General features: G+C 42.9%; 1 pseudogene; it reads left to right on the top strand.

The window, feature by feature from the left end:
• The first annotated feature begins 638 nt into the window (after nt 1–638).
• On the top strand, nt 639–23,656 carry LOC105705160 (calreticulin-like; annotated as a pseudogene).
• Nucleotides 23,657–23,941: the final 285 nt, after the last annotated feature.

Here is a 23,941-nt window from a genome sequence, read left to right as displayed (position 1 = left end):
TCCCAAAGTGCTGGGATTACAGGCATAAGCCACTGCGCCTGGCCTGAGATGGAGTCTTGCTCTGTCGCCCAGGCTGGAGTGCAGTAGTGCAATCTCAGCTCACTGCAACCTCTGCTTTCTGGGTTCAAGCAATTCTCCGCCTCAGCCTCCAGAGTAGCTGGGACTATAGGTGCCTGTCACCACAACCAGCTAATTTTTTGTATTTTTAGTAGACATGGAGTTTGACCATATTGGCCAGGCTGGTCTCGAACTCCTGACTTTGTGATCTGCCTGCTTCAGCCTCCCAAAGTGCTGGGATTACAGGTGTGAGTCGCGGCGCCCAGCCTGTTTCATGCCTTTCAACCATACATTCCCATGGTGATTTTCAGCTCTTAACTGTCATGGAGGAGGGCGGGGTAGGGTACTAAAATGTAAGTGCCTCAACTACTTGGTATTCAATCGACTCCACATGGTAGTATACAAATAGTCGGATTCAGACAATTGGACAATGAGAGGAACTTCAGGAATATTGGAGTCATCCCTTGACATACCCTTACCATTCCTGTAAGCCTTGGTCAGTAATAACCACGCTTTGTCTTTAAGAAAACATGTTTCTTTTTTTTCTCCTTTACTCCATAGGTGAATGGAAAAAATGATGGATGCAGTCTAAACATCAGCCATATTATGGTAAATTTCAGCTCACTGCAGGTAAATTTTATGGAGACAAAGAAAAAGATAAAGGTAAATACTGGAACTCAGTATTAGCACATATAATTATTGTATATTAATATACTAATTGATTGGGAAAATTCTGACTTTTATACAATTGTTTTTGTCCGTGATCACCCAATCATCCAATCCATTTCGTTTTTTTCTTTTCTTTTCTTTTTTTTATTTTCAGAGATAGAGTCTCGCTTTGTCACCCAGGCTGGAGTGTAGTGGTATGATCTTGGCTCACTGCAACCTCTGCCTCCTCAGTTAAAGTGATTCTCCAGCCTCAGCCTTCTGAGTAGCTGGGACTACAGGTCTGTGCCATCATGCCCGACTAATTTTTGTATTTTTAGTTGAGACAGGATTTTGCTATGTTAGCCAGGTTGGTCTTGAACTCTTGATCTCAGTTGATCCGCCCGCCTTGGCCTCCCACAATCCTGGCATTGCAGGTGTGAGCTATTGTGCCCAGCCCACCCAATTCCTTTCTCTTTCCTAAAATAAAAAATTAGTAGATGGAAAAGAATGAACTCTCCACAAAAATAATATGTCCATTCATTGAATAATAGACATTCAAAACTAAGCCCTCACACACATCCCCGTTAGTCTTCCTAACAACTTTAATAAGTGATTACTATTATTCTTCCAGTTTTTCAGAGGAGCCTCAGAGAGGTTGAGTTATTTGCCCAAGGTTATATACACAGCTGACAAGAGGTAGAACCTGATTCTGGGTCTGACTCTAGGGACTATATTCATTATTGCTGGACTATGCTGCTTTCCCCAACCCCCTAGGATTTTAAAAATAGCACGCTGCACTTGAAACAGGGGAAGGCACTGTATAACATCCAAATGTTGTTCTTCCCTAGGGCAGCTTAGTGTGACGGAGAGTGGAGCAGACGGACCTAGGTCTGACTCCCACGACTTACTAGCCACGTCATTTTGGCAATTCTTATTTCTCTGAGCTTCAATACTAGATGGAGATAATAACCATCGCCTGCCATGCTTATTAGACAGGACTTTTGTTAAGAGCCAACTAATACTGTGGAGGAAGGGTGAGCTCTGAGGACAAATTCTGCAGGCTTGAGAAAGCTTCTGCTTCTAAGTAGAATCCATTGATCATTCCCTGAAGTGATTTCCCATCCTCTTCCTCCTGGCTACTGTTATGAATCTCATTTTCATATTAATTAAAGGAGAGAATTATGAACTGGCTTGAGAATTTTAAATTTCAAATCCACTCTTTCCTGAGTACTAAAGGGTATTAAAGGGAAAACTGTTTCCAGAGTAGAGAGAAATTGGAGACGGCATGACCCACAGGATGCTGTGCCCTGGTGATGCCAGTGAGGGTAGTCTGCTCAGCCACCCATCTCCTCTCAGTGTGATTTCTTGGTTGTTGCCACTCACGTTGTATCCCATTGAGGTTCATTAGATTCCTCCTGGTTCTCTGGAAGGGCCCTGGGTTACAAAAGAAGCCCAGAGAGAAGGCGGATGGAATTGGGCTACAAGGCAGGGTTTGGCAGAATAGAGACTCAAAACTTGGTCTTCCGCCTGCAGGTTTGGTGCTCTTTCCCTTGTGCACACTCCTCCTCCATGAAGTCTGCCCTGGTTATTCTAGCTCTCCTTGGGGTCTTTGGGGGAAGTAAGCATACTTTGTTTAATTTTGTTTTGTTTTGATTAAGACAGGATCTTGCTCTGTCACCCAGGCTGGAGTGCAATGGTGTGATCATAGCTCACTGCAGCCTCGAACTCCTGGGCCCAAGTGATTCTTCCACCTCAGCCTCTGGAGTAGCTAGGACTACAGGCATGCACCACCATGTCCAATATTTTTAAATTTTTTTGTAGAGACAGGGTCTCATTATGTTGCCCATGCTGGTCTTGAACTCCTGGCCTCAAGCTGTCCTCCTGCCTTAACATCCTAAAGTGCTGGGATTAGAGGCATGAACCATCATGCCAGGCCAAGCATATTCTTTAAAATGTAGACAGCTGCTAGCATAATGTCAGATATGAAAGTGTTTACCACAGAGCCTGATGTACAATAAATGTTTATGAGATGTCTAAATTAGGACCTGTGATTCTTCCGTGTAATTTAACACATATTTATTGAGCCTTTCTTCTATGCCAGGTCCTGTTCCAGATTCAGGGAATATAAAGATGCCCCTGTTCCTCAGAAGCTAAACATTATTCAAAGAGACTGAAATAAACCTAGTTTCAACATAGTGTATCCCAGGAAAGTACAGAGAGCTGTGGGATCATAAGGAAGGACCTGGCCGGGCACAGTGGCTCATGCCTGTCAGGAGTTCGAGACCAGCCTGGCCAACATGGTGAAACCCATCTCTACTAAAAATACAAAATTAGCTGGGCGCGGTGGCGGGCACCTGTAAGCCAGCTGCTTGAGAGAGTGAAGCAGGAGAATCGCTTGAACTCAGGAGGTGGAAGTTGCAGTGAGCCAAGATTGCGCCACTGCACTCCTGCACGGGCAACAAGAGCGAAACTCCGTCTCAAAAAAAAAAAAAAAAAAAGGGAAGAACCCTTACCAAGTACAAATAATGATACCCCCTTGCATTTTATGTTCACAGTTTACAAAATACTTCTCAAATCTCTTACTCACTTGACCTTCACCAGGAATCCTATGAGACAGGAATAATTATCCACATTTTGCTGATGAAAAACTGAAACTCGGAGAGTTAACAGAGCCCTAACCAGTAAGCTGGGCAGCAGCTTGGAAGTATAGAAAGACCAGTAGCCTGGAAGTCAGGAGACTTGGCTTGCATGGCATGATTTTCTTTGTGACTCAATGATCTTGGATGAGTAACTTTCCCTCTCTGGGCTTAGTTTGCTCATCTATAAAATAATGTGGTTAGACTAGAAAGGATCTGAGATCTCTTATTGCCCTGATAGTCTCTGGAGGAGGAAGTAAAGTCTTATGGTTGAGGGTGGAGGCTCTAGAATTAAATGAACTGGTTGAGTGATCCTGCACAAGTGCAATAGCCTCAATGACGTCAAGATAAAGCAGGGAAATTAGGAGGATCCACTTCATGGGGTTATTATGAAGATGAAGTACAGTAATACATGTGAATGACACACATTGTCTGGTAACAAGTAAGTGTTCAGTGAATGTTAGCAATGATTACTATTTGATCTACGAGACTGTGGTAGAAAGATGTCCTGAAAGTACAGGGCCTTTTTCTACCACAGAACTTTTGTATGGCAGAACCTCATTCTGGTCACCCAGGGGAGCCTCAGAAAAATAGGTCTTTGTTTTGTAAAGTTGTAGAACAGTCTTCAAGTATCTCTTGAAAATCAGAGGTAGCGTGGTATGGGGAAAGAATCAGACAAACAGGGCTTAAAACTCCAGCTTGGTTCCTTATTAGCTACTTGGCCCTAGGCAGGCCACTTCACCTCCTTATGACTCAGCCTCCTGATTTGTAAAGTGGAGATAATGCTCATTTTGCAGAGTTGCTCTGAGGCTTGAATAAAAGAATGTGTGCAAGAAAATACCAGAGATTGGTGAGGTCAAGTGCTCGATCTCTCTGGCTCCTTTTTGGGTATTTAAGCCTGAAGACTCTGTTGCTCTCTGCTCCTAGGTCTTCAGACCAGTGAAGATGCCAAGTTTTATGCCCTCTCAACCAGGTTTAAGCCATTCAGCAATGAGAATGAGACCTTGGTGGTTCAGTTTTCAGTAAAACATGAGCAAAGCATCGATTGTGGTAGCAGGTACATGAAACTATTTCCTGCCACCCTGAACCAGGAGGATATACACTCAGGATCCAAGTATTACATCATGTGTGGTAAGCTCTCTGATAGCAGTCATTGTCAGCTCCATTAGGTCCTAATGACAGCTCATTGTAGTTGTTGAAAACATTCAGATTCACTTGGAACAAAACATGTCTAATATGATAGCTCCACCCCTGCCTCCATGCAGTAGGACTCTTCAAAGACCTGAAAAAAGCAACTGTCAACCTGAATGTTAATATAAATAAACCACAGAGATAGGTACCATATTAAGAAATCTACAGCACAGGGAGACATTCTCCAGTTCTCAGACAAGGAGAAGGAGGTCATCAGCTATGTAGACCCTCTCAAAGGTACACAACAATAAGGCACTGTACTCTGTCTCAGTGAGAGAAAGGCACAGGAGGTCAGGGAAGTGACCTTTTTTAAGCATCTGAAATATGTCCAAGGTGTTGCATCTGTAACCTAAATATGTAACTTGGGGCATTCCAGCTCTTACTTAAGCACGTGTGTGTTTTGGTTAGTCAGAGAGTGGTAACATGGGAGATAAGGTTGAAAATTAAGTTAAAGCCCGGTGCAGTGGCTCATGCTTATAATCCCAGCACTCTGGAAAGCTGAGGCAGGTGGATCACCTGAGGTCAGGAGCTCGAGACCAACCTGACCAACATGGTGCAACCCTGTCTCTACTAAAAAAAATACAAAAATTAGCCAGGTGTGGTAGTGGGCATCCATAATTCCAGCTACTCAGGAGGCTGAGGCAGCAGAATTGCTTGAACCAGGGAGGCAGAGGTTGCAGTGAGCCAAGGTTGCACCACTACACTCTGGCCTGGGTGACAGAGCGAGACACCAAGACTATCTCAAAAAATAAAATAAAATAAAATAATCTATTCCTGACCTTTGACAGATAAGAGTTTCTGGGCTCAGAGACACTGATCAACTCTAGAGTTCCCTCTAGAGTTTTCACAAAGCATAAAGGGCTCCAGGCTCTGTTTCTAGGTAGGCTTAGGTTTGAATACCAACAATGCTACTTATTAGCTGTTTGACTGAGCGACCTGCTTAACTGTTCAGAGCCACAATTTTCCCAGCTAAAAGTAAGGGATACACCTACTTGTTGTAAGAATTAAACGACATGGTATAAAATGCCTGGCGCAGAAGGGGTTTCTGGTTGGGAGGGAGGAGATCAGAGGTGGAGAAGAGAGTTGCATTCCTCAACTGAAAGTCAGCTTCTCTCCTGCCTGTCTTTTCCACAGGACTCTTTCTTCCAGGCTCTGGCAATCACTCCTTCTAGCCCCTTCAGGCCTAGGAGCAGAACCCCATTGTTGCTAGCCCTGAGCATAGCACTATACTTTGTTTTCACAATGTCCTGCCCCCTGCCTTTGTAAATAGTCATTTTTTTATATCCTTCTCAAATAATCCCAAATTTGAGTGTGCCATCTATTTCCTGCAGGGATCCTGATTAATACACATGCTGTATTTGTCTTGCGTCTTGGTCTTAGACCAGGCAAACTGCCTTAAAGTAATGTGAAATTATGCTTTGGGGCTTAATTTCCAGGCCCTGACATCTGTGGCTTTGGCAACAACAAAGTACAGGTCATCCTTCATTACCAAGGGAAATACCATGAGAACAAGAAGACCATCAAGTGCAGGGTGAGTGTGTGCTGGTCCACAGCCAAAGGGAAAGGAGATGTATTTCTATGTGTTATCTCATTTGATCCTTACAAAAATCCTATAAATTAAATACTGTCATCTCCATTTTACAGATTAAAAAGTAGATCTAGAGAAATGCTGTAAATTGCAGGATTTCATAAAAGAGCAGTTGATCCAAAAGCCTAAGGAGTCACATGAGGTCCTCTTGTGGAACAATGCTTGGCATGGCCCGGTTCCCCACTGCTAGACATGGGAGAAGATGGCGGGGTGGGGGGGAGTGTTGAGCTTAGAAATGGGATGAGGGGGGTCAGTTTATCATAGTAACATCAAGTTAGAGACACCTAGGTTGGCTAGAGGATAGTAGGTGGATTTCATTAGCAACTCAACAGGGATTCAGCAAATACTAACTCCGTGCTGGCCTTAGGCTGGGGATAGAGTGGGCCAGATGTGGCCTGTGACTTCACAGAACTCACAGTCAGTGAAGGTAAGAGTCAAGCAAAGTGACTACCTAGTATGATTGACATCTGTGGGAGCACAGAAGCAGACCCCTACCCAACCTGGAGGATTAGGAAATACTTTCTCGAGAAGATTTCTCCTGAGCTGTGCTTTGAAAGAGGAACATGGCTTGATCTTGTGAAGTGGTGAGACAATTTTAGGGAGAACTGAATTCCTAGAAAAGATAATCACAGGAGGGGCCGGGTGCAGTGGCTCATGCCTGGAATCCCAGCACTTTGGGAGGCCGAGGCGGGTGGATCACAAGGTCAAGAGATGGAGACCATCCTGGCCAACATGGTGAAACCTCGTCTCTACTAAAAATACAAAAATTAGCCGGGCGTTGGGCATGCGCCTGTAGTCCCAGCTACTTGGGAGGCGGAGGCGGATGAATCACTTGAACCCAGGAGGCAGAGGTTGCAGTGAGCCAAGACTGTGCCACTGTGCTCCAGCCTGGCAACAGAGCAAGACTCCATCTCAAAAAAAAAAAAAAAAAAAGATAATCACAGGAGAAAAGTTAAAGTGACTTGAGAAAGAGTAGCACTGCAAGCGGGAGCATGGAGAGAGGCATGAATCAAGTCTAGAAAAGCCCACAGGAGTCACTGGAGAATGAGCGTTTCACACCCAAGGCCTTCTTTAGCAAGACTGTACAAAGGCTGTAACATGAAGTGGCTCTCTGAGGTCCTCCTCTGGGGCAGGCCTCATGCTGGAAGCTGCAGACACAACAGATAAATCATATATGACTCCTGCTCACAGTCTAGTGAGACACACAGAAAGACAGGTAAGATCAGAGAATGATAAGAGCTGCAGTGCAGGGAAGGATGAAGGTTAGGGAGACCAGAGGAGTATTTCCTAGGGAAAGAGACCCATAATCCCTATAGGGCTAACCAGAGAAACAAGTTAAGGAGTGTGGTAAGGTGGGTTTGTGACTATGTGGGAGGTGGCATTCAGGGAACTGAAGTTCTGGTGCATTTAATGCTTGGGACCTAAAAATGTTCAAGGCTAGGCACGGTGGCTCACACCTGTAACCCCAGCACTTTGGGAGGCCAAGGCGGGTAGATCACCTGAGGTCAGGAGTTCAAGACCAGGCTGGCAAACATAGCAAAACCCCGTCTCTACTAAAAATACAAAAAAAAAATTTATCTGGGCATGGTGTCGGGGGCCCATAATCCCAGCTGCTTGGGAGGCTGAGGTAGGATAATTGCTTGATCCCAGGATGCGGAGGTTGCAGTTAGACAAGATTGCACCATTGCACTCCAGCGTCAGCAACGGAGTAAGACTCTGTCTCAAAATAAAAATAAAAATAACAAATAAAGATGTTCAAAATGGAACTGAAATATTCCCCCATTCCTTTTATAGATCAATAAAGACACTCACCTGTACACTCTGATTATTCGCCCCAGTGCTACCTATGAGGTCAAAATTGACAACCAGCAGGTGGCAGCTGGGGATCTGGAGGAGGACTGGGACTTCTTGCCTCTCAGGAAAATAAAAGACACCTATGCCCGGAAACCAAGGAAATGGGATGAACGCCTGCACATAGAAGATCCAGAAGACAAGAAACCTGATCAGAGGGTGTTTAGCTGGGAAGCAGGTGGGATCTCGGCTGAGGAGATAGGAGAAAGAGGCTGGGAATGATGGACAGAGACTGGGGACATCAATTCCTCAAGGAGATGTTCAGCTAGATACTGCTTTCCAAAGAGGCATGGAGGGAAGAGGGCAGCCACTTACCTTTGTTGGGTATCCAGCAGGCTCTATGAACAGTGTGTTATGATCCCTCTTTTGTGGATAAGGAAACTGATGCTTAGGAAACACAGTAACTTGCCCAAGCACATATGTGTTAGAACCAAGATTTGAAACTACATCTTTTTGACTCTTAAGTTATCAATATGGGGAATGTGTGGAGTATATTCATTGGCTCATTATTATTCTGGAAAGCTGCACTGGATATAGCTATGAATAGAATAACCCTTGCACTCTAGGGATTCTGAATCTAGTAAGGGAGGCAGATAAGAAAACAAAGATCAAAATATGTGATCAGTGCTGAGAGCCAGGGAGGCAAGCCTGTGAGAGCCCAAAAGAGGATCTCAGCCCATCCTGGGTTGGTCTGGGAAAGGCAATAGTCTGGGAAAGAGAAGGAAATGCTTGAGTGAGTGAGTTAACCTAGGAATTGGGAACATAAACTCTGGGGTCAGGCAGATATGGGTTTGAGCACTACCATTTTCTAACTATAGGATCCCATCCTACTAACGGTTAACCCTGTGCAAGGGACATAACTGCTGTGAAAGTCAATTTTGCAAACAGAGATTATTATAATATTTGTGTGTGAAGGTTACTGTGAAGATTAAATGAACTAAGAAAAAATACATAATGTAGTGCGTGGCGTATAGGAAGTCCTTAATGTGTGGCCTTTATATGATGATAATATGCTGAATTTCAAACAACCGATGTGTTAGAGAAAATTAAGTGGGAAACTGGGGTGGAGGGAAGACATTCCAGACCCAAGGAATAGCAGGAGCAAAGGCATAGTGGTTAGGTGGGAAGTAACATGGTTATGTAAAGAACTGAAAGCAGTAGTTCAGTATTTGAGGAACATAAGGTTCCAGTGGGGGCATGGTAGGAGATAAAGTTGGAAAGGTCTGTTGGAGCCAGGCCAGGAAGGGCGTCACCCACCATATTGCTACTCTGCAGGTCAGAACAGGGTCAGTGTCATGCAGAAGAGATGCTTGAGGTTAGGCAGGGGTCAGCATGGGACCAGGCAGCTAGAGTCCAGTCCCTAAAGAGAGGCCTGCAGAGAGATGGGCAGTTACCTAGCCATGTCTAGGGAGATTTAGTAAAGGGCCCCAATCCTTGGGGGAGGAAGGTGTAGTAAGAGAATTAAGGCAGATGATCAGGCAAAGTGTCTGGGCCTTCAGCACCATGGAAAAATAAGGGGCTAGGTTGCTGCCAGGCCCAGAAGGCAGGTTTAGGGTAGGAAGGCTAAACATGGACCCTCCCCTCCTGGTGAGGACCATGCACCTGATGTAGTCGGGGTTGCCTTGGCTTCAGGGCTCAGAGTCAGTGGAGAGGCTGCAGGCCTCTATGTCATCTATGAGTGGACCAAGGGAAGATGGAACCTGATTAAATTGGCAGGGCACTGTCACAACAATAGCCCCCAGGATAGGATGCTAACTGTCTATCTTAGGAATCATAAAACAACTGGGACAGGCTAGGAACCAGAGAACTTTACCAATTACAGTTGTGTTAAATGACTGTGAGTTTGGTGGGCTGGCATGGAAGCCTTCAGTCAATCTGCACAAATGGTCACAACCAAAGCGAACTGCCAGGGAGACAGAGCAAAGCCTTGGAGGCTCCACAGCAATAGAAATATAAAAGTTGGGGTAGGCTGTTTGTGACAACTTGTAGACCTCTGTTTTGGGAAATGAGAGAGTCCTGGGGTACAAGGAAAAACTGACACAGACCTGGGAGCTTACCAGGATACAAAGCAGGTCATCAAGCAGCCTTCAAGAAGAGGGATCTGTTATAACAGTAAAGGCTCATGATTGTGGGGGAGGCTGTGACCAGAGACAAGGAAAATTCCCATCTTATTTAAGCTTAGAGAACTCAAGGTCAAAGTGATAGTGAACCCAGAGGAGGAGGGATTGGAAGTGTTTAAAGCCTCTTTCTTTTCTGCCCTGCATTTGTTTACAGGTCCTGAGCTGGACCTTCATATAGATGATGATGGGAGGGGGCAGAGGAAAGGAGCCAGGTCCAGCCTGACAGCACTCTGGACTCCCGTTTCTTTTCTTTTTTTTATTTCTTTTTTTTTTTTGAGATGGAGTCTCACTCTGTCACCCAGGTTGGAGTGTAGTGGCACTATCTTGGTTCATTGCAACCTCAACCTCCTGGGTTCAAGTGATTCTCCTGTCTCAGTCCTGCCCCACCATGCCAGTAGCTGGGATTATAGGCACGTGCCACCATGCCCAGCTAATTTTTGTATTTTTAGGAGAGACAGGTTTCACCATGTTGGTCAGGCTGGTCTTGATTGCCTGACCTCGTGATCCACCCACCTCAGCCTTCCAAAGTGTTAGGATTACAGGCGTGAGCCACTGCGCCCAGCCTCTTTTCTTTCTATCGTTTTTCTTTTTCTTTTTTTTTGAGATGGTCTTGCTCTGTCACCCAGGCTGGAGTGCAGTGGGGTGATCATGGCTCACTGTGACCTCTGCTTCCTAGGCTCAAGAGATACTCCCTCCAGGTTCATGCCACCACATTTGTCTAATTTTTAAAGTTTTTTGGGTAGGGATGGGGTCTCATTATATTGCCCAGGTTGGTCTTGAACTCCCGGGCTCAAGCAGTCCTTCTGCGTTGGCCTCCAAAGTGCTGGGATAACAGATGTCAGCCACAACGCCCAGTCTGGACCCCAGTTTCATCACAGCCTATGCATCTATCCTCATGAAGGAACATTTCATTTTAGGACTGGGAAGATTTTGAATACATCCTGGATCCAGAGGCCAAGAAGCCAGACAACTGGAATGAGGCTATGGATGGGGAGTGGGAAAGGCCTCTGATACCAAACTCAAAGTACAAGGTGAGGGAAGAGAGGGGTCTCTCTTTCCAAGGGGTATGAGAAATGAGACAAAAGAGATGTAAATTTTAATTGATGAAACAGAAATTCTGAGATTCTGTGGTCATCCTCCCTTTCCTTAAACCCCCCAAATAAGATTGTAGCCTCATCTGAGCCCTGCTCTCAGGGATATGCCTATGTGGGATAGGGTGGGCTGGTAAAGGTCAACATTGACAGGTATAGGGCCAAGCAGCCCTGGGCCTAGAGTTTGTCCAGAGTAGTGGAAAGCAGCCAGTCACAGGAATATGGTCAAAATAGGACATGGGTTTGGGGTCAGGAACTGGAAGTCTTAGAAATAGGCCAGAAGGAGAAAGGGTAGGACATGAATGAGCCAAAAATGGTAGGGGGTAGGGACTCTTTTTATTTTATTTATTTATTCATTTATTTTGAGACAGACTTGCTCTGTCACCCAGGCTGAAGTGCAATGGCGTGATCTCAGCTCACTACAACCTCCACTTCCTGGGTCAAGAGATTTTCGTGCCTTAGCCTCCAAGAGTAGCTGGGACTATTTGCAGTAGAGAAAGGGTTTCACTCTATTGGCCAGGCTGGTTTCAAATTCCTGACCTCAAGTGATCCACCCGCCTTGGCCTCCCAAAGTGCTGGGATTACAGGTGTGAGCAACTGCACCCAACCAAGGGACACTTACTATTATTATTATTATTGTTGAGATGGAGTCTTGCTCTGTTGCCCAGGCTGGAGTGCAGTGGCATGATCTCATCTCACTGCAACTTCTGCCTCCTGTGTTCAAGCGATTCTCCTGCTTCAGCCTCCCGAGTTGCTGGGACTACAGGTGCACATCACCACATGTGGCTAAGTTTTGTATTTTTTAGGAGAGATGAGGTTTTACCATGTTGGTCAGGCTGGTCTCGAACTCCTGACCTCAGGTGATCCACCTGCCTCGGCCTCCCAAAGTGCTGGTATTACAGGCGTAAGCCACCGTGCCCAGCTGGGACACTTATTTTTAAGAGCTAACTCCTGACCTCATGTTAGAACCAAGAAGAACAAAAGGAATCAGTGTCAAATTGTTCAAAGGTAGAACTGACTGAAGCAACATGATCTTATTTGGCCACAATTTCCTACACTACACACCAGGAAGAGAATGGCTTCAGTTGCCAGGATACTCAGATGATGTTCTCTGAGAAGCTACATTTTCTTTTTTAATTTTTTTTTCTTTTCTTTTTTTCTGGTGCCGTGATTCGGATGCGAACTGAGGTTGCTGCAGCCACAACGCAGAGTACTAACCACTATATAATCACGGCTGCTACATTTTCTTTATTTCATGAATGAGCTGGTGCAGAGAAGGGGCCAAGCTCAGAATGGGTCCCTGCCACCTCGCTTGGCCTCCTCTGGGTAGCAAGGGGAACTTGAAAGAGTCTTGCACATTAACTCAAAGAAAAGGAAAGAAGCTTCTGGAATCCTTCTATGAATCCTTATGTCTAATACACAACTGCCTTACAAATTGATTGGTATATTAGTCCATTCTTGCATTGCTATAAAGAAATACCTGAGACTGGGTAATTTATAAAGAAAAGAGGTTTAATTGGATCATGGTTCTGCAGGATATAGCTATACAGGAAGCATGGCGGCATGAGCTTCTGGGGAGGCCTCAGGCAACCACAGTGATGGTAGAAGGTGATGGTAGGGTGTCTCACATGGTGGGAGCAAGAACAAGAGAGAAAGGAGAGGGTGCTACACACTTTAAAAATAACCAGATCTCATGGTAACTCACTCACTGTACAGTACCAAGGGGGGATGGTGCTAAACCATTCATGAGAACTCTGCCCCCATGATCCAATCACTTCTCACCAGGTCTCACCTCCAACATTGAGGATTACAGTTCGACATGAGATTTGGGTGGAGACACGGATCCAAACCATATCAATTGGCCTTTCTGATTGCATGAGATCAGAAGAATGACAAAATACTAATGCCATGTTCACCATTTGGTTCTTTGCTTAGGGACAATGGAAACCTCGGATCATTGACGATCCCAGTTACCAGGGGAGTGGATTCATCCAGAAATAGACAACACTCAATATAAGCCTGATCCCACTATTTGTCACTATTATAACATCAGTGTTCTCGGCCTGGACCTTTGGCAGGTAAAGCCCTCTGGGTTCAGAGCCGACGAGCCACAGTCTCTCAGTTTTCACAAAGTAGAAAGAGCCTCAGGCTGGAAATCACAAGACTTGAATAAGTCATGGTCTTTCTAAGCCTCAGACTGCTGATCTTTTAAATGGGGGAAGTATTATTCTTCCTAATAATTATAATAGTTACTAAAATTTACTGAGTCCCTCTCATGTACAAAATACTGTATTAAAGACTTTGCAAATGCCATTTAATTTTTACTATGAAGTCTGCTACTTTTTTTTTTATTTTGGAAAGAATTTAATATATTCTCTATTGTTAAGTGCACCAGATGCTGGACTTCTGAACAACAATTATGCTTCAGCATAATAGCATTTTCTACATATTTCTATTCATGTTGCTTGTTCTTCTGATTTACCTGAAATCAGTGAATCTGAATAACAAAAAATTATTTAAGCACGTGGTAAATTTCAGGTCCCATATCATCAAGCAACAATAATATTTATTTTTTATTTTTTGGAGATGGAATCTCACTCTGTCACCCAGGCTGGAGTGCAGTGGCATGATCTCGGCTCACTGCAACCTCTGCCTCTTGGGTTCAAGCAATTCTCCTGCCTCAGCCTCCTAAGTAGCTGGGATTATAGGCGCACAGCACCACGCCCAGCTAATTTTTTTTATTTTTAGTAGAAATGGAGTTTCACCATGTTGATCAGCTGGTTTGGAACTCCTGACGTCATGATCTGCCCGCCTCGGCCTCCCAAAGTGTTGGGATTACAGGCGTGAGCCACCACACCCGGCTGCATCAATAATATTGATGGAGGTAAAAATATGACACTGAGGAAGTCTCCTACTTCTAAATGTGAAAAAGAGAGGCTCAGAACAGTTAAATAATTTGCCTGAAGACATATATCCATTAAGGTAAATAGAAAGGCTAGAATCTAAATACAGCTCTTTTTTTGTTTGTTTGAGACAGAGTCTCACTTACTCTGTCACCCATGCTAGAGTGCAGTGGTGCAATTTTAGCGCACTGCAACCTTTTCCTCCTGGGTTCAAGTGATTCTCCTGCCTCAGCCTCCCAAGTAGCTTGGACTACAGGCATGCACCACCATGCCTGCCTAATTTTTGTATTTTCAGTAGAAACAGTGTTTTACCATGTTGGCTAAGCTGGTCTCGAACTCCTGACCTCAAGTGATCCAGCACCTTGGCCTGGGATTACAAGTGTGAGCCACCATGCCTGGCCGGGTGCAAGTCTTTCTGATGTCAGATTCAGAGTTCCAATACTTTATACTGCTTCTGCTGGTCCTATATGATCCTTGGAGGTAGTTCTAGGGATAAAAGGAAATCAGAGACATGGTAAAATTCTGAAACATTAAAATCCCTGGACAGATGTTAGGAATGATTGCCCCAGCCATGATAAGTCCTGACCCAGCTTCCCTCTTTCTGCGAGGCATCTTTCCTCTAATTGTAAGGTAAAGAGGAGGGAACAAATACTTTCTTTTTCAAAGAAAAACTTTGAAAAGTTTTTCTCCTCTCCATCTCTTTCTTCTCTGAGACTTACTACTAAAGATGGAGGACTCCTCCCCAAATCAGGAGAAAAGAGAATGCCTCAAGGCTCCAGAGTAAAGGCCTTGGCCATGATTCCTCCCAGGAATCTGCTAGAAACTATAATCTACAAAGTCCTGGATGAAGAATTCCCCTGGAGAGGAAGGGAACTCACTTTTGTTAAACACTGGCCTGGGGTCAGTGCTTTACCTACATTACCTCCCCTAATTCTCACAACTTTGTAAGGTAAGTATTATTATCCCTTATTATTTCCCCATTTTATGTCTGAGAGAATCGAGACTCAGAAATGCCAAGTGACATGTCCAAGAACGCACAGCTAATGCATGGTAGAGACACGATTCAAACATAGGTCTGTCAGCCTCTAAAGCCTTTGCTGTAATGGTTACACCCACTGTACAACAGCCTTTGGAAGCCACAGCCACCTGTTCTTGTGCATATCCTGCAAAGTCCCATGGCCATGGAAATCTATTTCTGATCAGTGATGTCTACAGTTCAGAGCCACCGAAGGTTTCTGGGACAGACACCCTCTATTTGAAGCTTTCTTGGTTGGCTTATTTATTTTCTACTTTATTTGTTTATACTTTCTTGGTTCTCTGGCTCAAGAAGACCAACATAGGCGTACAAGGAGGTCATGTATGTAAATAACCAGGTGCATGTGTGGGGAAGTGGGGAAGGGTTCAGAAGGAAAGGAAGGAAGGAAGGGATACATTGTATTTTTCTTTTCTTTTCTTCCTCTCTTATGGGAAAAATGTAGACACTTTGCATTGTCATTTCTTCTTTACAGTTGTCTCTTATTAATACATAACAAGAACTTTCTACATCTTGTAAACATATGTGAGCATATTAATATGCCGAATCTGGTTATTTCATTAAAATGCTTCCCCCCACCACTGAAAACACTAAGGTACACATTTTAAACTGTATCTTTGTTCATATACAAAATTAAAAATTACTTAACACTAATTGCTCTGGGTTCTAACAACCTGTGTAAGTAGGCAAACCTTAGTATTTGAAGAATTTAAACCATGCCAGAGGAGTGTTTCTCAAACTTTAATATGTATATGAATAAAATGGGGGATCTTATTAAAATACAGCTTCTGATCAGTGAGTCTGGAATGAAGTCCAAGAGACTACATTTCTAAAATTCCAGCATTATCTCTTAACTTTGTGAGGGGGGTGTGTGTATGTGTATGTATTAGAGAAAGAGAGGGAAAATTCTGCCCAATGCTGACATTACCCTTGCTAGCATGTTTCCTTCTAACTTCTAATTGGGTCTGGCACTCACAGGTCCTACTCCATCCACCCAACTCAGCCAGCCCAGAACATCCAGGTTAACATGAGGTCCCTGCATTTTATTGGAAAAGCCAATTGACTCTCAGCATGGAGATCGGTGGGCATTCCCTCATCTGTCCCTGTCTCAATTTCCAGCCATCAGATGCTCTGGCAACCCAGTCATCCTCCCCATCCCTCCTTGGTCCCAGCCTAGTAAGATGGTCAATTTTCCTGCCTAGTCCCTGACCGCTCCTGTTCCCTGTTCTGACACCTCCAAACACAACTCTTTTATCTTTTTTCCTTAGGTAGAAGTGACTTCATTGTTTTTGTTTTGTTTTGTTTTAAATCAGCACAGAGGCTGGAAGGAGATGGTAGACAACAAAGAAAATTCTCCTCTTTACTGCTGGGACTCCTTATGACCTTTAAAGGAATGACTATAACCTAGCCACAATGAGCATAACCTAGCCATAATGTCATTGCCTGATGGGTTCATCTAGCCCACTGCCCAGAAAAGCCGAAGCACTGAGAACAGCAAGTTTTCACAACAGAGAAAGAGTTTAAAAAACGCAGAGCTGACTAAGCAGAAGGATAGGAATTTATTATTACTCATATTAGCCTCTCTGAAAATTTGGAGGCTAGGATTTTTTAAGGGTAGCTTGGCAGGCAGGGGGGCTAGGGAATGGGGAATGCCAATTGGTCCCGTGGAGGGTGAAATCAGAGAGTTGAAACTGTCCTCTTGAGCTGGGTCAGTTCCTGGGTGGAGGCCACAAGACCAGATAAGCCAGTTTATCAGTTTGGGTAGTGTCAACTGGTCAGAATGCAGAGGTGGAAAAATACCACACATACCAATCTTAGGTTTTACAATAGTGATGTTATCTTCAGGAGAATTGGGGAGGTTAGGAATCTTGTGGCCTCTGGCCACATGACTCCTGAGCCATAATTTCTATTTTGTTAGTTTTACAAAGGCAGTCTGGTCCCCAAGTAAGTAGGGGGTTTGTTTCGGGAAGCTGTTGTTATTGTCTCTCTCTTTTTTTTTTAAATTAGGTTATAAACTAAATGTCTCCTATAGTTAGTTTGGCCTATGCCCAGGAATGAACAAGGGCAGCTTGGAGGTGAAGCAAGATAGAGTTGATTAGGTCAGATTTCTTTCACTGTTATAATTTTCCTAAGTCAGATTTTTCTCACTGTCATAATTTTCGCAAAGGTGGTTTCAATGCTACAAAGCACACTGATATCCCTCACACCATATGGTCTATGCCACAGCCCTGTGAGGCCAAGATGGTAGTAGAACTTACCATTTTACTGATGAGAACACTGATGACTGAGAGAGGAGACCGAAGACTTGACTTGTCAGGGCGTATCGCTAACAAGTGCCCAAACCTGTCGTCTTTCCATTTTATTACTCAAGTGGGATAGCACAGGTAATTTGCAATGAATTAACTTTTAAAAAATTTCTTAGGTTCTTAGGCTTTAGTCAAACAGAAAAAGAACAAAAGTTCTTTTACAGAGAAGGCATAAGTAGACCATGATCATCAGTTAGGATGTAGGACTGGCACTCTCATAGCCCATGAGTTTAATGTAAGGGCAATGGGGGCAAAGGGGCACTAAAAAGAACAGAGAGATAGGAGCAGTTCTCCTGAAAGTAGGGAAAAAAAGCCAACAAATAGGCAGTTATCTTAGCAAGACTGCTGACAACTCAAAAAAATCCCAAAGGTAAGAAAATATCTTAAAGATGTAGAAGGAATTTTAAAAACTAATTTTTTAAAAATGGCTTATAGCAAAATAATTATCTCTATTCAAAGTGGTTATTTTATCCTTTGTTTTTCTCTTGGAGGCAGGGTTGGTTGGGTAATGTAAGCCAAATAAAAACTTCTGTATTAAAAACAAGAAAACATTTTTGGCCATGAAACAGTAAGGCAGGGCTTTTTGTTTTTGCTTTCAATTTTCAATTTTTGTGGGTACACAGTAGGTATATATGTTTATGGGTTACATGAGATATTCTGATACAGGCATGCAACATGTAATAATCACATCAGGGTAAAAGGGGTATCCGTCACCTCAAGCATTTATCCTTTCTTTGTGCTACAAACAACCCAAGTATACTCTTTCAGTTATTTTTAAAGGTACAGTAGATTATTTGTTGACTGTAGCCATCTTGTTGTGCTATAAATACTAGATCTTATTCATTCTACCTAATTTGATATATAATATCAAATATATATATATATTTTTTGAGACAGAGTCTTGCTTTGTCACCTAGGCTGGATTGCAGTGGTGAGACCTCTGCTCACTATAACCTCTGCCTCCTGAGTTCAAGCATTTCTCCTGCCTCAGCCTCCCAAGTAGCTTAGATTATAGGCACCCACCACCACCATGCCCAGCTAATTTTTTGTATCTTTAGCAGAGATGAGGTTTCATCATGTGGCCAGGTTGGTCTCAAACTCCTGACCTTGGCCTCCAAAGTTCTGAGATTACCTAATTATGTTTTTGTACCCATTAACTATCTCCACTACTCACTACCCCCTGCCCCTGGCTCTGCTCCCACCCTTCCCAGTCCCTGGTAACCATCATTCTGCTCTCTATCTCCATGAGTTCAAGGCAGGGTTTTTTTTCAAAGCCTAGGGGAGGGACATGGGATTACTCACAGCACAGCCTTTTCTGTTGGTCATATAACTACTCTTATAAATTGACTTGATTTATTTAGCATACTGCAAAAGTAAAAATTACAAAATGACCATCATTTTGCCCTTTTTGAAACATATTCAGGTACTGAAAAGTTATGATAATAACCTATACTATCTATTGAGTGACTGTTAACTGCTAGACACTGTGCTTTGCATATATTATTGCTAATTCTCACAAAACTACTTTCAGGGAGTTATTTTCCCTGCTTTACTTATAAGGAAATAGGCTCAGAGGGATTCAGCAAACTTGCCTGAGATCACACAGCTAGTATGTGGTTGAGCTGGTCTGACTCCATGACTTGTGCTCTTTCTATTCTCTTCCTTTCTCATTCGATAGACAAACACGGAAAATATTATAGACCATGGATTTCATTAATCTTTTCCTTTAATTGTAAATACTAAAAATGTTATTTAAAAACTAGAGAACTATAGTACATGATCTACATTGTACAGAATCTGGCCGGGCGCCATGGCTCACGCCTGTAATCTCAGCACTTTGGGAGGCTGAAGTGGGCAGATCATTTGAGGTCAGGAGTTCAAGACCAGCCTAATCAACATGGTGAAACCCTGTCTCTACTAAAATACCAATGTGTATATATATATATACTTTATATATATATACACACACATGTATATACTTTATATATATATATACACACATATATATACTTTATATATACACACACACACATATATATACTTTTTATATATATATATATATATATATATAATATATATAAACTAGGTGCCTAAATGTTGAAGGGCTTTAAAAAGCATATATATATACACACACACACACACACACACATATATACTTTATATATATATACACGTATATATGTATATATATACACTTTATTTATATACACATATATAAAGCATATATATACATTATATATATACACATATACTTTATATATATGTACTTTATATATATATGTGTGTGTGTGTGTGTGTATATATATACTTTATATATGTGTGTGTGTATATATATAGATAGATAGGTACTTTAAGTTTTGGGGTACATGTGCAGACCGTGCAGATTTGTTACATAAGTTATACACATGCCATGGTGGTTTGCTGCATCCATCACCCCATCATCTACAGTAGGTATTTCTCCTAATGCTATCCCTCGCCTACTCCCCCACCCCCAACAGGCCCCAGTGTGTGATGTTCCCCTCCCTGTGTCCATGTGTTCTCATTGTTCAACTCCCACTTATGAGTGAGAACATGTGGTGTTTGGTTTTCTGTTCTTGTGTTAGTTTGCTGAGATTGATGGTTTCCAGCTTCATCCATGTTCCTGCAAAGGAGATCAACTCATCCTTTTTTTAATGGCTGCATAGCATTCCATGGTGTGTATGTAGGCACCTAGTTTTAATAATCCCATTGTTTTCACTTCAACAGGCAAAATCAGGCAGCATCTTTGACAATTTCTTTCTTACAAATGACGAAGAGTTTGCTGAAGAAGTTGGAAATAAGACCTGGGGAATAAGAAAAGATATTCCCCCACTCTGGATTCCAAATGTCTGACTCCTCAGTTGTTTACTGTTCTTTGCATTTCAAAAATCAGCCACATAGTCTTTGTCTCATTTCTGGTCACTTGGCCCTGAGAGGTGGGAGAAAGAACTCATGTTCACTGGACATCTATAACTTTGCACCTGTAGCTCCGTCAGCACTTTCCAAAAGTTATCCCACTTAGCCCTAAAACAACCCAGCAAGACAGATATTATTACTGCTATTTTTCAGATGTAGGAACTGAGATTCAGAGTATAAAGTACTCAGAGTCATCAGCAGCCTTTGACTTGTTGAAGTTTGCCTTCCCTTTTGAGTCACAAACTATAAGAGTCTCGTATATTTTTCTTTATAATTTAACTTTTCATGTTTATTATATTTTTAACATGCTAAAGTCTACTCTTATATAGGATGTAGAATTATGGTAATTATACTATCCAAGCCTTGATGTATCAGTTCTGAGAGGAGGCTATTCAAGTCTCCAGCTACAATTATGCATCTATTTTTCCCTACAGTTTCTCTCTTTCTCTCTCTCTTTCTCTCTCTGTGTGTGCATATATGTATATGTATCTACATTTATATCTATATCTGTAAGAGACAGAGTCTTGCTCTGTCTGCACAGAGTGCAGTGGCATTGATCGTGGTTCACTGCTGCTTCAAACTCGGCTCAAGCAATTCTCCCACCTTAGCCTCTCGAGTAGCTACGACTACAGAAGTGCGGAAGGGTGCCACCACACCCAGCTAACTTAAAAACAAATTTTTTTAAAGATGGGATCCTGCTATGTTGTCCAGACTGGTTTCAAACTCCTGGCCTCCCATGCTCCTTTTGTGTGTCAGACTGCCTGCTCTAGTGCATTGATCTAGAAGGGAGCTACTGAGCTCATTTTCTTTTTCTATTTTTTTGTTTGCTTTGTTTTGGTTTTTGTTGTTGAGACAGGGTCTTGCTCTGTGGCACAGGCTGAAGTGTGGGGATAAGAATACAGCTCACTACAGACTCAACCCCCCAGGCTCAAGTGATCCTCCTGCCTCAGCCTCTCAAAGTCTTGAAATTACTGGCATAAGCCTATTTTCTGATGGATGACTAAGAAAGAAGGAAGGTGATGCGTGCTGTTTACCAGCTTCCCTGCCCTTCTAGAACTATTTTATGGGTGGAGTGATACTTGGAACAATAGCCTCATGACAGTGACAAGCTCTATCCAGATGTCCTTGTTCTGCAGGAAGGTCCATTCAAAACCGGTTTGTGGCCAGTACTTGATTATCCAATAGGCAGATTAAACTTATGCTTGGAGCACCTGCAAAAACACAGGCACAAAAAAAGAGTTTTTGTTTTTTGGTTTTTTTTGAGACGGAGTTTCGCTCGTTACCCAGGCTGGAGTGCAATGGCGCGATCTCAGCTCACCGCAACCTCCGCCTCCCGGGTTCAGGCAATTCTCCTGCCTCAGCCTCCTGAGTAGCTGGGATTACAGGCACGCGCCACCATGCCCAGCTAATTTTTTGTATTTTTAAATAGAGACGGGGTTTCACCATGTTGACCAGGATGGTCTCGATCTCTTGACCTCGTGATCCACCCGCCTCAGCCTCCCAAAGTGCTGGGATTATAGGCGTGAGCCACCGCGCCCGGCCAGTTTTTTTTTTTTTTTAAAGAACTTTGATACTTAGTATTTCCTTTAAAAAAAAAAAATTCAAGGGCCAGGTGCGGTGGCTCAGCCTGTAATCCCAGCACTTTGGGAGGCCGAAGCGGGTGGATCATTTGAGGTCAGAAATTCGAGACCAGCCTGGCCAACATGGTGAAATCCTGTCTCTACTAAAATACAAAAATTAGCCAGGCATGGTGTCCTGTGCCTATAATCCCAGCTACTCAGGAGGCTGAGCCAGGAGAATCACTTGAACCTGGGAGGTGGAGGTTGCAGTGAGCCGAGATCGGGCTACTGGATTCCAGCCTGGGTGATGGCATGGATACCGTCTAAAAAAAAAAATTGAAGTGGTCATTCTGGGAAAAATTATTAGACCTTCTAATACTTTTTAGTCTGGTTTTGTCTTGTTTTACTTTAGTACTATATTTAAAGTTGTTTTGTGAAGGCACTTTTTCATATTGATTAAGAATTTGAATTTTGGAGCTAGACTGCTTGAGTTCAAATCCAGGCTCCATTATTTAGTAGTTTTAGGAATTCAGGCAAGTTATTTTACCTCTCTTCATCAAGTGGAGAATAATGATAGCCTCTATCTTATAAGTTTCTGGTATATAATAAGTGCTCAATACATGGTAGCTATTATTATTAAGCCTTACATTCACTTGACAAGTACTTGAGTACCTGTTCAAAGCACTGTTGTAGACGCTGGGGATATAGCAGTGAAATAAAATAGAGAAGCTTCTACCTTCATGGGGCTTACTTTTAGTTTGGGGAGACCAACAAGAAATGTATAAGGAAGTCCGAACCTCAGATCCCTCATCTAGAAAGTAGAACAAGTAACATACCTCATACATTGCTGTGAGGAATATAAATAATGTGTGTAGACTGCCTGTTATAGCACCATGGTTAGCAATGCAGTAGGCATTCAATAAATGTTTGATGAATTGGAACCAATTTTATTTATGAACAAACCACATACACACACACACACACATTTCTATTCACCCTACACATACTGAAACTTTGTATGTAAATAAACACTATCCCAGAAATCTTAAGACTGTGAGAAGGCTGGGCACGGTGTCTCACGCCTGTAATCCAGGCACTCTGAAAGGCTGAGGTGGGTGGATCTCCTGAGCCGAGGAGTTCAAGACCAGCCTGGGAAACATGGCAAAACCCTGTCCCTACAAAAAATACAAAAAAATTAGCCAGGTGTAGTGGTGTGTGCCTGTGGTCCCAGCTACTCAGGAGGCTGAGGTGGAAAGACCACTTGAGCCCAGGAGGCAGAGGTTGCAATGAGTCAAGATGGTGCCACTGCACTTGAACTTGGGTGACAGAGCAAGACCCTGTCTCAAGAAAGAGAGAGAGAGAGGAAAGAAAGAAAGAAGAAAGAAAGAAAGAGACAGACAGACAGACAGACTGTGGGAAGACCAGATATTTCTATTGGTTAATTTTGTTTATATTCTGTAAATTATTTTGAAATTCCACATTCTAAACAGGACCTAGAGAAGCAATGGTGAGAACTGTATGAAGAATTTGAAAAAAGAAAGTAGGCAGAAGAGGCTAAGAAGAAAAAGGAAAAGGAGAAAGAAGAGGAAGATGACATTTGGGGAATTGAAGAACAGGGAAATGAATTGTATCCCACTACAAAGCCAGGAAATGACAGGCAGATGCAGGAATATGATGCTGACAGGGCATTTCTGGGTAAAAATGAAGAAGTCATTGTTGACCAGAAAGATGAACTATAACTGGGATTGTGGAGGCAAATGTTAGGAGGAGAAATATTCATGAGGTTGGTATAATTTGGGGAGCAAAATAACTTATTTTTTGAAATAAACTTTGGATTTGCATTTCCATCCCACTCTCTTTGCTCTGTGTGATCTGGGGAAAGCCACATTGCCTCTTGGGGCTTCTATTTCCTTATTAGTGGAAAGGGAGTGATCATTTCTCTTTTATGAGGTTGTAGGGATTAAATGAACTAATGTATGTAAAGTGCCTGATATAAATATGTAGTAAAAATATGGTTGCTATCA

The sequence above is a fragment of the Aotus nancymaae genome, unplaced genomic scaffold (assembly GCF_030222135.1).
Source record: "Aotus nancymaae isolate 86718 unplaced genomic scaffold, 86718_ANA_hifiasm-v0.15.2.pri h1tg000007l, whole genome shotgun sequence".
Lineage (NCBI taxonomy): Eukaryota > Metazoa > Chordata > Mammalia > Primates > Aotidae > Aotus > Aotus nancymaae.
Note: the sequence above shows the minus strand (reverse complement) of the source record. Positions and strands in the feature narration are given on the sequence as shown.